General features: G+C 39.1%; 1 long non-coding RNA gene across 2 annotated transcripts; it reads left to right on the top strand.

The window, feature by feature from the left end:
- The first annotated feature begins 465 nt into the window (after positions 1-465).
- On the top strand, positions 466-9,444 carry LOC134323814 (uncharacterized). 2 transcript variants are annotated; one of them, XR_010014115.1, is made up of 3 exons: positions 466-523; positions 5,297-5,378; positions 9,219-9,444. It is a non-coding gene; the product is annotated as an uncharacterized LOC134323814 (long non-coding RNA). The 2 variants fall into 2 exon arrangements; XR_010014116.1 differs by lacking the exon at positions 466-523 and adding an exon at positions 5,159-5,206.
- Positions 9,445-12,131: the final 2,687 nt, after the last annotated feature.

Genomic DNA, 12,131 nt, shown 5'->3' on the forward strand with positions numbered 1-12,131 from the left:
ATACACTTGCCCATTGTTTCTCTGACTATCAGATCCAGATTAGGCAAAGCACCATGTACGGGTATTATCACTCTGCTGAAATTGTAAATGTCGGGGCCGTGCAGTCTGGTTGCATCATGTTGCAAAGTGTGGGTGCATGGTGTCACATGCAGACGTGTTGGCATTGCCATTCCTGTACTTCAGACTGTCGAGAATCCCACCTCTCCCTCCCAGCTGACTGAAAGGCCACAATGACATAATAGCAAGGCAGCCCAAAATAAAATATTAAGTAAACATGTTCACAGTGTGTATGGTACATGAGGGACCTGGACAGAACCAGAGTGTGTGGTCACATCTGGGTTTAAATGTGTCAGTGTTAATCCGAGAGTGCTACTCCATATAAAACGTCGTGCTCTATAAGAGCAAAGGGGTGTAATTCATCCTGAAATCTTTTCTACAATAAAATATTCAGCTTCATCTGTGACATGAAAAATTCAAGCTGAGATGAAAAAGAAGGATGTAATGCTGCACCGAACTTCATAAGGTAGAAAGCAAATGCATATTCATCATGAGACATCAATAAAGAAATCTGTCAGCATTCATTTTTAATTAAACAGTCTCACTGCCGAGCCTTTCTGACATACTTACGGAAAAGTTATTTCAACATGCTCAAGGCTAATTTTCTCTGTTTAGCTAAGAGGAAAAGTGTAAACAAGAATATTCAGAAAAAATAAGATATGTGCTAAAATAAACACAAACAAATAAACCCAGTTCTCTCGCAGTCAGCATGAATTGAAAATTAGATTTTAAATTAGCATTTCTTCTGAGCAGGTTTCAGCATTCGTTACAAAATTAAATATTAAATATGCAGCAATAAATGGAATTCAGTCTAAATTATTTAATGTTCCTCACAAATACGTTATAAGTGTACTATTCCCAAAGAAGACTAAAAGGCCACCCATATATTAACAAACCCCATTTCCAGAAAAATTAAATGTTGTAGAATCTTAATTGTAAAATTTGTTGATTTGTTTATTTTATCAACAACTGACAAAAAGACAAAGAAATTACTCATTATATATTTTTTATGCATTTTCTCCTCATTTTCCTCCCGATTTAGCGCACTCAATTTTGTCTTCCGCTGCTGAGAGATACCAGATTGCATCCGAGGAGAGCACGTCGCTGTACATGCCTCTTCCGACACGTGTACAGCCCTCCTCTTCTCGTCTCTGCATTCTGCACTTTCGCCAATTAGGGTCCTTACACAGCGTATGAAGAAACACCCACCCACACATAGGGTGTGTTCGAAAACCTAGGAAGCTCTCTACATAGATAGCATTTTACGTCATCCTACGCGCGCTCCCGAGAAGAAGGCTGTTTCCTAGATGCCTTAATATCCACACTACTAAGGTATCTTAATATTTCAACGTTATTTTGACTCAAGAACGAGTGAGCATCGGAAGCGTCCTTAGTGATCAAGGCAATCCCAGCATTCAGTGCGGCAGCTCTTTTCTCACAGAAAAAAAAAAAAAACCAGGCGGATAAACGTAAAAAAATTATTATTGATTTTTAACTTGTATAAACTTGCACAAGTGTCATTTATTTGCAAATTCGGGCTTGTCAGTGAATGTAACCGTTGTCGGTACACAGAGGGAGATGTTAGTTGACATGCTAGTGCGCTGTGCCACCCCATCCCATTGGTTTGAATGGCATGATGCTAACTGTGTTAGCTTAGTTAGTGAAACCTGATGGAATCGCTGTCTAAGTAGCGCGTTCGTATAACCTGCCTTATAAGTCGATGACTTAAAAGAATCCTCTCTACTGAGGCAGCTGCCTATGTAGACAGTAAGACAGCAAGGCAGCTCACTAGGTTTTCGAAACACACCCATAGTCCGGCCCCCACCCTGCAGATACGGTGGCCAATTAGTATCTGCTGCAGGCACTGCCAATTATGCCCACCAGATGGCGGCCAGGCGACCAGTGGCAACACCGAGTTTTGAACCGAGGAGTTCAGAAACTCGGTGCTGGTGTGCTAGCGGAATATACTGCTGCGCCACCTGGGCACTAATCATTAAATATTTTTGATAATGTCTTGAAGCAAGCAGGCGAAGTGGAAATGGTACTCACCATTTTCTAGCAAACTTTGTAGGAGAATAGTCCATATACTGTAGAACACTTCTCAATGCAAGACAGCAAATAATTTAGGTCCTTCACCATCTACCGCACATAATGTTGTGAAAAGATTCAAGGAAATCTGAAAAGTTTTAGTCTGTATAAAGCAAGACCAGAAACCATCTAATGGCAATGCATGTGAAACATCATACTACTGTAATAAATATAATCACTTGGGCTCAGGAGTACTTTAGAAAAAGTACTTAACACAGTCCACCACTGCATCAAGAGATGCAACCTGCAAATCTATTATACAAAGAGAAAGCCTTACACAAGAAAGGAGGAAACCAGACTACCTGAAGAAAACTCATGTAGACACAGAGAGACAATTTGAGAGACAGAGAGACAGTTTGTGAAAGCAAAAATAAACACAGCTCTCCAGGAGCCTTGTTTATTCACCTTACAGTTTAATCAGTGGTTAGGAATGACCACTTAGCAGAACTAGGAGCGTAGGGAAGAAAGTGAGGGAGCACAGCTGGGGGCTATGGAAGGGGTAAGGGTGAAATTGGGTCTGTAATGAAAATGTTTCCAGTAATGAGTAAGAAGACTTACTTTCCATTATAAAGCTCTTTTCACTTTTTAAAGGGCGCAGCTCCCATTGATTAACACAATCACGACAAACTGGACTGGGGGGCTCCTACTGCGGGAAAAACTGCATCACAGAGTTTCCTATGAAGAAATACAAGCATGCGCGAGTGTTGAGTCTTCAATCTCACTGCTTCATGTATTTATTTCATCTTCTTAATTTAATCATTTACAATTTTCCATTGTAATTCCGTTGCTACTTGCACTAGTTTCAAGCTGGGAGTGAGAGAGCCATAGACTAGCACATGCCCATTCCAGTATATGTGTGCAGGTGCCAGTGGTGGAGAGCCCTATCACATACAGAATAATACTGACAATTACTTTCATCCTGTTGTAGGTGGAGGTGGGTACAGAAAATCCTAAAAGCTCTGAACAAAGTGCAGGAATACACCATGAACAGGGTACTAGACAATCACAGATCATCATACACTTATTTACATAACACACAACACATGGGCAATTTAAAATGGTCTTGGATAGAAACTGGAGTACCTGAAAGCATTTTACCTCATGTTTTACACACTTTGGTTACATTTATGACAGAACAGGTAGTTACTGGTTCACCAGTTAAAATTTAATATCAAACACAGTCATGGACAATTTTGTATCTCCAATTCACCTCACTTGCAAGTCTTTGGACTGTGGGAGGAAACCAGAGCTCCCGGAGGAAACCCACACAGACACAGGGAGAACATGCAAACTCCACACAGAAAGCACCAAACTGCTCCACCAGGGAATGGAACCCAGGACCTTCTTGCTGTAAAGAAACAGTGCTACCTACTGAGCTGCCCTGAGTACTTGGAAGAAACCTAGAAAAACATTGGGACATATCAAACTCCTTACAGATAATAACCACAAACAAGAGTTTAATCTGTGTTCATTGTTTTATTCACTTTTAAAAATAAAGGTTTAGGGAATTCCGCTGGCACAGCAATAAAACACACTAACCCACCAGTGCTGACATTTCAGTCTTGTAACTGTGAATCTCAGTTCTGCTATCGGCTGGGTGGGCACCTATACAAACAAAATTGGCTTGTCCAGGGGGGAGAGGGACAGAGGGATTCCTCATAACTGTTGCAATTACATTTACATTTTCAGCATTTAGCAGATGCTTTTATCCAAAGCGACTTACAGTACTGTGACAGTAAGCAATTGAGGGTTAAGGGCCTTGCTCAACAGTGGCAACCTGGCAGTGGTGGGGCTTGAACCAGTGACCTTTGGATTACTAATCCAGTACCTTAACCACTAGGCTACAACTGCCCTACCTGGAAATGGAAATCAGTGTGCAACTCTCTGTGCGCGATACGGATCCCCAAATAACCCGCCTTGTGTAGGTGAAAAGAAGTGGTCGGCTGTTGCACACACGTCAGAGGGGCATGTGTTAGTCATGACACTCGTAGGTCAGGATTGGAGGTCTGTAGCAGTAGAGGAGAAATATGATCGATAAATTCAATATGACTAGATTGGGCAAAAAACTGGAAATAAAATGCACTAAAATAAATAAAATACAAGAATAAATACAAAATTAACTTAAACAAATAAATAAATAAAAGCTTATTTTTATCTCTTTTTCTCGATAACATTAAAAGTTAGCTTTTTTTCTTTTGTAGTTTTCCACTTATTCATATTTGACATAAAAGACTATTTTGTCCAGGCGAATGAGCATAAAAGAAAATTATCAGGGAAAAAAACAACCCTGTTTGAATCACCAAAATTGCACCAGCTTAATGTACTGTAATAGCACTAAATTGTGTCTTTCATCTGAAAACATCAAACCAATGGCACTTTTGCTAGGATGCTGCTATAGCAACATCAAAAAGCTGAATTTTTTTGAAGCTGTCTCTATGTTTAGCCTGAAGAAGCTAAAATGCAAAAAAAAAAATTACCTCACTCACTTATAGGCATCAAAACCGTCTCCGCTTTTGTCTCTTCAATCTATTTACAAATCAAATGCTCCCCTGACGTGCCTCTGCCACAGGGAGTGCGGTGGGAAGCAAAAACCTTTGTTTAATCACCAGTGCAGTCGCTTATTGCGGTAAAAAATTTGTTTACCAAAAATACTGAGACTTAGAAAATTTACAACAAAAGACAAAACATTCACAGCAGAACGTTTTAGGGAAAAGTCTTTCACTAGATTAAATTATCATCCCTCACTGGCTTTCGTCTGGAAAAAAATCCTCTTACAGTTTCTGAACAGTTCAAAAAGTCACCGCAGAGTGCTCTGCCTTTTGTTCAACAACAAACAGATAAACACAGGCTAGTCATAAACTCTCCCAGTCTTTCTTTGAACAGGAGATACTTCAGCCTGGCTCTCATCTATGTTCATCCAACAGGTATACAGAGCTGTATTTGAAATATTGACGAATTTAGTCTAGGCTTATTGAAAGGAGCTTATCGGTAAAATGCTGAAGAAGAAATCAGACTGTGAATGAGGATCTCCTCTTACCCCATTGGTAGAACAACTACAATTGTACCAGTTTTTATTTTTGCATTACTACACAAAACATGTCACTGAAAACTACCCGACATTTTAACTAATGTTTCTTTTTTTGTCCACCAGGGTCAAAAACGTATGTGCCATAAATCAGAGGTTTCAATATGGGTCACATGACGTCCATCTGGGGTACTGCATAATCTGACATGTATGTAAATTTTTTCCACAATAGATTTTTTAAGATCTTAAGATGTTAGATCTGTCGATACTGTCTGATGTCCTGTCAACTGTGTAATTACCATCTGTTGGCATTGTAATTACAACTGCCCTGTCAGTGCAAATTTTTCACTATAATTGTCACTTAATATTTGTTTTGCACTCTTTACTGTCTATTGTCTGTCTGTTATGGTGGGTGTAGCTCATGTTCGGACAGCCATTCAATCTCTATAATTAGATATACTTAATGCAATCTTTAAACCCACTTTCAAAGTATAAAAATGTAAATAAAACAGCAATAATTTGCAAATTCAACAAATGCTAATTCCTAATTTAATGACTGCAATGCGTGCAGTTTAGCACACACTATGAGCATTGTAAGATGGAATGATCAACAACACCTGTTTTGAAACAGGTAATAGGTATAGGTAACAGATTATGGTCGTTTATGGGCAAGGATGGAAAACAGATGGAAGGATTGCCACATTTCATCACCTACAGTCCATAACACTGTCAAAATATTCAAAGAATCCAGACTAATTTCTGTATGTAAAGGACAAGACCACATACTAATATTGAAAGCCTGTCAGCTGACATTGCTTAAAAAAAACTACATGCTTTTCTGGTCAATGTAACCACATACTCCGAAAAAGTCTCTACAAGCCAAATACCAACATCTAGAAACTTCTATGGGTTCAAGCTCAGAGATGAAATGACACAAAGCAGAAATGTTTCTTGTAGTCCAACAAATTAACCTTTCAAATTTTAATGAGAAATTATGTTGTGGGTTCTGAGTAAATGAGACAAATGACCATTGCCCTGTTGCCAACATAAAATTCAACGTTTCCATTTGCGTTTGACCTAATGTCCAAACTTTTTGAAACTGGGTTTTTAATTTTCCCTGACTAAGTTAAAAAAAACTATTTACAGTGTACGATAAGTCAGGCTTACCTACACACTCCACATAAAACAAACCTTATACAGTAGAGACTTTAGCCCAACAAACTAAACATTATAATTCCAAATGTCATTACAATTATTTGAAACTGGTTAACATTAATTTAATTATTCACATTTTTAATTAGCTCCAAGGCAGTATGATATGAGTAATTTCACTGACAGGCAAGCTGCAGTCTGTGATTATGGCTGTAAATTCTTATTTAAATGCTTAATAGTAAACGCTTAGAGAAGACCCGAGAGAGCTCAGGCTGAGAGATTGAGATGTAAAGTAGACGGGGCTGGACTGTACTGCTGTCAAAGAGAGGAGATTTAGGACTGGTGCTCTATCTCTTTCTCCCAGCTTTACTGAGGTGGCCCATGAGAGGAAGGGAGCAAAAGGGCTGGAAACAAGAAATGCAAAGAGAAAGTATTAGAGCTAAGTGGAGAGAAGAAGCCCTTGTAAAAGACACTTTAACATTATATGGCAGATCTTTTGTTACATGATAAGCAGTGAAATTCGTCTGTTAAGTAACCCTATACTTATTCCTGCAGCCTTACAGTGGAAAACTGAAAATTATTATTATTATTATTATTATTATTATGATTATTATTATTATTGTAATTTACATCTACAGCATTTAGCAGATACATTTATATAAAGTGACCTACAATTGTGACCAAACACAGTTTCACCAATTAGGAGTTAAGGGCCTTGCTCAGGGGCCCATCAATGTCAACAAGCAGTAACAGGGTGTGAACCAGTGTTTTTTTGGTCAAGAGGCCAGTAACGATGAGCCAACACTGTCAATTACCCCTTAGTACATTTACAACAAGTGTTACAGTAACCTATCTGTTACTGAAATAAGTACATTTTAGTTCTACTGCAAAAACGTACACGGATTGGACAGAAAATGTATATTTTATGAGGTGTGAAAGAGGTGGAGATCTACTTCACGGTCTGTGCTATATTTTCAGTGACTCCTAAACTGGTCATTGGAAGTCTTCAAACTGATGGTCTGATGGTCTTCAAACTGTACTTGAATAATTTATGGGTGCATATGGGTGCATTAATATATACGAACAAAGCACATAACACAAAGCATTGTAATATGATCTCATGTTTGTTGGTGAATGTTTAACAATGCATTTTACAGATCCAATTTCATGTCAACTAGACAAAAGTTAATGACAACACAAAAACTGGACCAGTGGTCTAATTTGAAGCAAGCTCTAATTCAATATGATTTAGACTGGTCAGATTGAATATAAAACCAATATCTACTGGCTGACTTGCTCTTTAGAGCGTGGTTACTTTTAATCAGAAAACAATTTAGTGCATGACACATCATTACTGTAACCTATAGACCTTATATTGCAACTAATGTAATTACCATGGTGTCTTTCATTACTGTTTTCATCCACGTTGTGTAGAATATTTATTTCTGAAAGTAATTGCTTCCTGATTGATAGGTGGTCACATGACATGACTTTGCAGAGAAAATGTAGGAAATAAACTGCGAGAAAGGTGAGCGAGTGATTGGAATAATAAAATAAAAAAGCTGCTGAAACTGGATCAGTCCTCAATCCTGCTTTCTTTCACTAGAAGAGTGATCTACACACCCTATATACATCGAATGCCATAATTTATTATCAATATTTCAGTTCAGTTTGTTTCTAAGAAAAACAATTTCAACAAATCAAGATCAAAGATCAATAACACAGTTCTAAAGCTTTATTAAACAATTATTTACAGCTGGAAAAGTGAGTGAGCCTTTTGGATACTGACTCAAATTGAATGAGATGAGATTAAAGGCATGTATTTTAGCAGGGTTCTGCCATTTGTGTATTTTATATAACTGTAGAAGGAGAAATGTAGTAATGCAAAAAGCTGGTAAGGGCTAAAGAATCATGTAAGACCTGCATGGCCATCAGTAAATCAGTACAACTATAGAAATTGTCTACAAAATAAGGACTAATATGGTGCTATTGCTAAGCTTTATAAGGAGTGAGCACACTGCAAAGAAAAAGAAACCCAGGGTCAAAGCAAAACACTTTGAAATCTTTAGAATCTATTACTGTTATTATACTGTCTGTGTCCACTATAAAATACTGAACAAAAGGGCATTAAACTTTACTAACAAAACCTCATTTTTATTTCTTCGTGTGCCAACGAATTCTATATATTTTCTCCTCTTCAAAGCCTTTCTATATATCTTGCTGGTGCTGGAGGAACATTTCCTCACTTGTTCTTTCTTGAGATGAGTAATGGGTGTTTGTCAGACACCCAGGCCCTCTCTCTCTATTCATTAAGTGATGTGTCTGCTGCTCACCATGGGCCTTCATCTAGGTTTCTTCAGGACCTTTGATCCTCTCGGTTTCTGGGGAATACATGAGAGCCAATCAGTGCAGCCCACACTGCTTTGGTGCCGTGGGCTGGCTGAATGGTACAAGCTGCTCCCAGCCTTCTGCCCATGTGTGAAGGAGACATGGCTTTGTCTCTAATCTCGCCAGGGAGGAGGTGAAGGGGAAGGCTCTGTAGGCCTCAGGCAGGCAGGGACTTTTTCCTCTCTCATGACCACTGAACCTTTTTTTAACTTTCCCATTTGCTCTCTTCTATTCATTCGATTTATGGATTTTTAGATGGCACGGCTCAATAATTAGTACTATACCTTAAAAGTGAGTGCTTAATGTGGAAACATGCACAGTATGTAAATGTATTGTATGTAATTTTAACCTTATATACTTTGCATTTTCTGCATTTCTTAAGCCTTTCTATTCAGATTGGATTTGCACCAGGTAGGTGAGATACTTTTACAAACTGGACAAAGGGAAAAAACTGTTGCATCTGTTATTTCACAGCCACCAATTCACCTTCTGCATTTCCTTTGCACAGACATGAGGAGGCCGTGCCAATCTCATCTCAGGCAGTAACTAGAGGCAACAATCGAACCCATGTTGCTAGGATCCATGTTGCAGTGTAGCTGTCACTTCACCTTCTCTGTCAACTTGTCACCCTGTTCTACAAACAAGACAAAGTTTTTTTGGCTAAAATACATAACATTATGTTTGAGAAGCAAAAAGTGCTAGAAGCAATAATCAATAAATGATGTTCCACATGTATTTCCCCAGCATTGATTCACAATAATCAGTAATGAGTCTAATAAAGATCAGATTTTCAATGAAAATACCACACAAATCCAATTGTTTCAAAGGTCGTGCAAAGTTTTTCTTGTACCTGTTAGGCACCTGTACTGTACTTTGCAATAAACCCAATTAAAACCTTGTGCCTTATTATAAAGTACCTTATGTAAAGTTTGGTATAGCTTTAAAAATGATCTATTATTATATCCTTCACTAAGCTTTTACATATACAGTATGGTGTTTAACACCAAGGCTTATGATTACATGTACAGTTTAGCAGCAGACACGCTATAAATCTGAAGTGTTTGGTTGAAAAGCAGTGTTCTAGTCAAGGCAAAGCAGACTGAGTACCAAACTCTACCAGCTAAGACCAGGACAAGATCAAGACCAAATTGGGGCCGCTCGGGTGGCGCAGCGGTAAAAACACATACTGGAACCAGAGCTGGGATCTCAAATACATCGTATCGAATCGTAAGGCTGAGCAGCCACATGAACAATGATTGGCCTGTTGTTCAGATATGGGTGGGACTAAGCCTGATTGGGTCTCTCTCCCATGACTGGTGCAATTACGACCTCTGCTGGCTGATTGACGGCGCCTGCACAGAGATAAGAAAAAAGTGCTCTCAGGGTGTGTCTCTCTGTACACAAGGTGATAAGATGCATACGGCATGCTGCCCAAGTGTCGGATGGGGGCGTGGGTTAGCTTCGTTCTCCTCAATCAGAGCAGGGATCGGCATTGGTGGAGAGGAAGCATTTTGTATCTTATTTTACAAAAGTCTTCAGTAGCTAGACAGCTAACTTATTAACCTGTGATGGGACACTCCTCCATGACAATACATATGGACTTCTGAAGTATACATAAATAAATGCTAACACATGCCTATTAAAATAACCTTTATTTACTGATTGGTTGTTTTTAAAGTAAGTTTAACAGAACTTTGAATAAGCATTTAAAGTGGAACATGTTCTTTTGAAAATTGAATTGTTCATTTTGTTTTTGACTGAACAAAACAGCTAAAGCTTAATTTATTTATTTTTATCTTAAAATATTTTCCTTACAATATTTTCCTAAAACCAAGCTCACAGAGAGGCTTGTTTACACCACCTATTTCCAATCTCTTTTTTATTACAGCTGAGATGAAATCAATGCAAATCTCTACTCTGGTACCTTCATCATCCTCCCGAAACACTGCAGTTCCATCACATAGCCTCAGCTCATTCCGATCAGCTTGTGTTCGTGTGTGCAGGTTTGATCAACCATTTGGTGATAAATCTGGCGTGGGAGAAGGCATCATTTCTGACACCCACACGCTTACGCTGGAGGTCACTGAGGGTTCAGTTGGTCTTTTGGAGAACAGCGTGAGATATGCAGGCTGGCTACTATGAAGCAAAATGTTGAAGAGGATGATAGAAAGTCAAAAACAGGAGAGAAAGAGAAAGCGAGTGAGTGTGTTGGGGGGGCTAATTACTGATAATGCGTTAGCCCGATGCAAGGTGCTGAAATGACCTTCACACTTCCAATTATGGCCACTTTCACTCTCTCACACACAAACACGAACATTCACTCACACAGTTTTTCTCTGTCTTTCATTACTCTTTGCTATGGCAACCAAACCTAATTTATGAAAAGACCTTGCTTTTGTACTTGCTGCTTTGGTGTCAGGCACAATAATGTCTACAGTTTTGCTCAGGTAAAATAAAACAGGGTGTTGATAGATTTTTACACAGTCTAAACCACTTGAACCATACTAATGTTAATTGAGGCTTTGTCAGCAATGCAATAGCCAAATTATCGTGTGTAAACGGTTGATATTGGATTGTATATACTTGGATTAGGAATATACACCAATCAGCCATAACATTAAAACCACCTATTTGTTTCTACTCTCACTGTCCATTTTATCAGCTCCACTTACCATATAAAAGCACTTTGAAGTTCTACAATTACTGATTGTAGTCCATCTGTTTCTCTGCGTGTTTTGTTAGCCCCCTTTCATGTTGTTCTTTAATGGTCAGGACCCCCACAGGACCACTACAGAGCAGGTATTATTTGGGTGGTGGATCATTCTCAGCACTGCAGTGATACTGACATGGTGGTGGTGTGTTAGTGTGTGTTGTGCTGGTATGAGTGGATCAGACACAGCAGCTCAGCTGGAGTTTTTAAATACCGTGTCCACTCACTGTCCACTCTATTAGACACTCCGACCTAGTTGGTCCACCTTGTAGATGTAAAGACAGAGACGATCGCTCATCTATTGCTGCTGTTTGAGTTGGGCATCTTCTAGACCTTCATCAGTGGTCACAGGACGCTGCCCATGGGGCGCTGTTGGCTGGATATTTTTGGTTGGTGGACTATTCTCAGTCCAGCAGGGACAGTGAGGTGTTTAAAAACTCCAGCTGAGCTGCTGTGTCTAATCCACTCATACCAGCACAACACACACTAACACACCACCACCATGTCAGTATCACTGCAGTGCTGAGAATGATCCAACACCCAAACAATACCTGCTCTATAGTGGTTGTGGGAGAGTCCTGACCATTGAAGAACAGCATGAAACAAAGGCTAACAAAGTATGCAGAGAAACTGATGGACTACAGTCAGTAATTGTAGAACTACAAAGTGCTCCTGTATGGTAAGTGGAGCTGATAAAATAGACAGTGAGTG

The sequence above is a fragment of the Trichomycterus rosablanca genome, chromosome 12 (assembly GCF_030014385.1).
Source record: "Trichomycterus rosablanca isolate fTriRos1 chromosome 12, fTriRos1.hap1, whole genome shotgun sequence".
Classification (NCBI taxonomy): domain Eukaryota; kingdom Metazoa; phylum Chordata; class Actinopteri; order Siluriformes; family Trichomycteridae; genus Trichomycterus; species Trichomycterus rosablanca.